At 42.8% G+C, this 4,984-nt stretch overlaps 1 non-coding gene across 1 annotated transcript; it reads left to right on the top strand.

Moving 5' to 3' along the window:
- The first annotated feature begins 2,877 nt into the window (after positions 1-2,877).
- Positions 2,878-2,948, top strand: TRNAG-CCC. Its single transcript has one exon. It is a non-coding gene; the product is annotated as a tRNA-Gly (tRNA).
- Positions 2,949-4,984: the final 2,036 nt, after the last annotated feature.

Genomic DNA, 4,984 nt, shown 5'->3' with positions numbered 1-4,984 from the left:
TGAAAGGGTAGTGGCGCTTTGCGGCGGCAGAGACAAATCTTGGCTGCCTTGTTTGGCCCTTCTGTGGCAGTCAGCGAGCACAATACTCGCACGGTGATGCCCTCCTCCCGTGGCCTTAGTAGGTTAGCTGGTGTAGGTGCAGCGGCGGTCGTTGGCAACGGCGTGGTGTGTTGCCTTAGAGTTGTTCCTCTTTGCACCTTGTATCCCTTTTTCCGCTTTCTCCCTTGATGTATGTTGCTTCCATGTAATCTTGGCCGGTTGATCGCTTTGTTAATTCAAAGCCGGGTTAAGTTCGAGCTCTTCTCGGGCTCGGCTGGCGCCTTTTCTCTAAAAAAAAATAAGCATCTCTTATCTACACAACAGGCTTCTATTTACAATACCTATCAATAAATGCAGTTCTTGAAAATGTTGAACATTCCCAAACAAATGGTCAACGATGAGCTGCGGCCTCAGTATTATGCTTCACCAAATATCACCATCACTAGAAATTGTTGATCCACATACTGAAGAAGATGAGGCAGCACTCCAAATCTCAACCACACAAGCAGCACTGAAATCACTTGATTGTCCATCTGATGTGACATGAACTTGGGGAAAATAAACAGGTCAAATGATCACCATCATTTTTACATAATGGGACATCGTCATGGTCAACCTGTCAGTCTCTCACCATGTAAACTACAAATCTTCATCCAGACAAACATGAACTTGGAATCAGCTCATTTACCTAGTACATGAGAGGACATATTCAGTTCTTTTCAAGTAAAAGGGACAAGGCCATGTTCAACTCCGATGGAAATGCAAAACAGAACACAGTATATCGGCTTCAAGCCTTCAACTCTCAGTGGATCAAACCATAACAACCTACCAGCATCACCGAGCACCAGCAGCAAATCAATTAAACACAAACAAAAAATGCAAGACATTGAACAACAGCCTTACAGAAAAAATACACCGGCCAGCAACAAATCCAAGATATATCACCATTGAACCAAGCTCTTTCCATATAACAGGTGAAAGCCAATGAACTGTAGCAGGAAAAGTAAGAACGAAGAGCAGAAGCCACAGCCATCTTCAGCTCTTAAGTAAATGGGGCTAGACGGTAACAGCCAAACAGTGGAGTTAAGGGCCAACAAGTAAATCTGTAAACCTATAAACAATAAAAGCTATAGAAGGAAATATCTAAACTATCCATTTCAATAACTAAAATTCCACAAGTCCTCACAAAGGAATTAACATTTCAAACTGCAACCATGCCTTTCATGCTTTTAAAAAATACAAACTGAAAGTAATCAGGAGAACAGTAGAACAGTTTCGTAGGATAGATACACCATTGTTTGGAAGTTACTCCCTCCGTTCCGAATTACTTGTCGCAGAAATGGATGTATCTAGAACTAAAAAATGTCTAGATACATATATTTCTACGACAAGTAATTCCGAACGGAGGGAGTAGAACAGTAGAACAAACTGTTCTGTTCTATTACTAGTACTCCCTCTGTAAACTAATATAAGAGCGTTTAGATTACTAAAGTAGTGATCTGAACACTCAAAGTTGAGAAAAAAGAACAGAAGACATGGCTCATTCGCCATATATATACTCCAACGAGTGCGACGCCATTTGAGGGGAGCATTAATTGCGAGAGAGTGTGATCCGGCAGATTGTTAGTTTTCTCGGTTTCCCTATGAACTCTTGACGGGTTTTTTCCTTGTATGTATGTCGAGCAACTGGTAGCCGTGACCGGCTGAGATAGGTTAATTTTGCACATGTTAATGACTTTGGCCCACTAACTAATAAAACCAATGACTCAGATTAATTATGTATTCTTACCTTTTTCTCCCAACTCGGGCATAAACACTTACAAGATATATACCACCAAAGTACCAACCCTTTTTTTCCCAACTTACTTCTACCAAAAAAAAATCCTGGACACATAACCAACAGCCAACCTCTTTTCTCCAAAATAGTGAAAGTCAATGAAACAGAGTACTCCCGCTTCATCGCTATCAGAAATAAAACACTGTAGTAACACTGCAGGAATATCTATGTTGCCAAATTTTTTTTACAATGGCTGTATTGAAGTGGCAATCATAAACAAAACACTGTAGTAACAATCAGACACACAACCAGCTTCCCCCAGATATATGAGAAAAGACATCTACACACGAAGAGCAGGAGCAAGACCAACCAGCTGCCAAAAGCAATAGGAGCAAAATGTGCACTGAACATGAAAGATCGGAATATTTAGCTACAGAAGGGAGCATCTAACTAACCATTCCAACAACTAAATGTCATAATTTCTCATAAAAGAATTAGCATTTCAAACTGCAACCATTCCTTTTGTGCTTCTTAATAGTTCAAACTTAAAGTAAAAACAGGGGAGAACGGTAGAGCAGTTCTATAGCATAGATATTCCATTGTTTAGAGCATTAACAAGGTGCTCAAGATAGGTAGGATAACTAGCACCACGTGACGATAGCATAAGTGCTACTTCATACATATAAATTGTTCAGTTCTACTAGTAGTTAAAAAAGGTAGGAACAAAAGACATGGTTCATATGGCATAGATACTCCAAGAGCACAGCAACAACTTGTCCGAGGCAATAAGATGGAGCACGCCAACTTATAGCACTATGAGGAATGGATGCTCCTTCACATCATCGTCTTCTTGTGTCTCAAACAATGGAAGTATCTCACTCTCCACATTTCTAAAGGACACACCAGAAACTGTCTTAAAAGGGGATGTAGCTCAGATGGTAGAGCGCTCGCTTAGCATGCAAGAGGTATGGGGATCGATACCCCACTTCTCCATTCCTTTTTTTCTATGTTTTTTCCTTTGCAGATTTAATATTAGAATGCGAATACTAAACACCACGGAAGCGCATCTGGTGTAGTGGTATCATAGTACCCTCCCACGGTACTGACCAGGGTTCGATTCCCTGGATGCGCACTTCTTTTTTTCTTTTTTATAAGTTCTTTTATACATCTTACTGTAGCCGCGTGATTCGTGCTCTTTAACAAGGCAAACTGAAAATAATCAGGGGAGAACAGTACATCAGTTCTATGGCATAGATAATCCATTGTTTAGAAGATTAGCATGATGCTCAAGATAGCAGGATTGCTGCTCCTCCGTACAAATTGTTAAGTTCATATGAGATAGATGCTCCAAAGGTGCAGCAAGTGAACAAGTAGTACTCTTCGAATCCCACATTTCCTATAAACACACCATCAATGTCACAATGCAACAGACGATGATGCTTCTCAATCAACAGCTCATGCTCGTTAATCACAGCCACCATAGAGTAAAATCCCATCCCCGAATTAATCGGTGGTGATGTCTCCGTCTCTAACAAGGTAATCCGATATTGAAAGCCCCAGGTCTCGAGATCATAGTCCTGCAGTACCAAAACATCTAAAGTTACACAATTAAGGATGGCACAGCACAAAAGGAAGGGCACAACCCATATCCAACAATGAACCCAGATCGCCCAACTGTCCTAGGCAGCTCATCTACCAGAATGTCTCGGCTACGGTGTCAAATACCAATATGTTGAGGTTCGTTGCCCAATGCATGCTACCACGATAGTGGACCGGTGGACAGTGGGAAGACCAGGTAGTGGTAAAGTCTTCTTCTGAAACTATCCGCCATTTAATGCATCTTGGCTGGTCCGAACCAACCGTGACCACGAATCAGGCAACTCAACTGTGATGTCACTCCTGGTGGTTATCGAGTATGACACCCAGAGCACCCGGTGTTCTCCAGATGTGTGGTGTGGTAGAACCACTCTTGGGTAGAACCCGACCATGTTGAGGCCGCACATGCCTGGCCGTGGTGGAGGATGTGGCAGGGACGCACATTTGTGGGTGGCTGGGTTGCAGTGCAGATATAGAAATCAGATTGCTGTGACGAGATGAGGAGGCCATCACAGACGGCATGGTGTATAATTGTGTCAAATGTGCATCGGATGACCGGCCGTATGTTTTGACCAATTGAGGCTCCGCAATGGCAACACTAAGGACGGAAAAGCGGTAGATGCCATCTCCATGTTTGATGATGGGAAGCGAGGCCTGACGGCAATGGTGGTCAAGGATGAACACGTCTGTGGAAGTACTGCTGAGCCACGACTTGTAGACCACGCGGCAGCGGAGTATGTTTCTTTTTCTTTTGCGGGGAAGCGGAGTACGTTTCTAGACGGCATCCAGATGAAGATCTCGCCAACAACGAGCCACATGGGTGTAGGTCGTCGGACAGAGTCGCGCCGCTGCTGTTCAGCATGCTGATAAGTAGAAAAGAAAAGGCAAACATTAGCAATGTACAGCAGACGTCAACATATTCGCGTCTCGCTGAAGGACGTGAGAGGATAAAAAAAACTCAGAGATAAAACTTATCATTAACCTGGACACTTAGTAATTCTCCGGTGCTAATTGTTCAATCTGGAAAAAAAACTGCAGATACACCACCATGGCACCATGCACCGTGTGTTTCTTGTATTCAATATCCTTATGGGGGAAAAGGATACCCAAAGGAGTGAATAGGGATTTCGTTTTATCAACAACGAAGAGTGGAGTTTCTTTTTTTTCACAAAATATACCAAAAATTCAAGGTAATACAAGAAATAGAATAGGATCCTTTACTACGTCTTTTGGGGCTAAACACCATCCCTTAGGTTTTGAGCACTGCATAAACTGCTAACAATAAAAAATGTAGATCTACTTCCTTATCAGCATGGGGATGTAGCTCAGATGGTAGAGCGCTCGCTTAGCATGTGAGAGGTATGGGGATCGATACCCCACTTCTCCATTGGTTTTCTTTTTTTGTTGCAGATCTGAATATTGTGGAATCCAGGTTGTTGAGCCAGTGCCAACGTGTCACGCCTGCAGATGATACATCCGCAGCGGACTGAAAGTGCAGTTCAGTTAACTGAACTAACTGAACTGCAACAGAGCTAGCGTGTGTGTGTTGGGCCAGAGGCCATGTAAGCAAGT

This window comes from Triticum dicoccoides, chromosome 4A (assembly GCF_002162155.2).
Source record: "Triticum dicoccoides isolate Atlit2015 ecotype Zavitan chromosome 4A, WEW_v2.0, whole genome shotgun sequence".
In the NCBI taxonomy this organism is placed as follows: Eukaryota; Viridiplantae; Streptophyta; class Magnoliopsida; order Poales; family Poaceae; genus Triticum; species Triticum dicoccoides.
The sequence above is the reverse complement of the archived record's forward strand: the minus strand, read 5'-3'. Positions and strand labels throughout refer to the sequence as shown.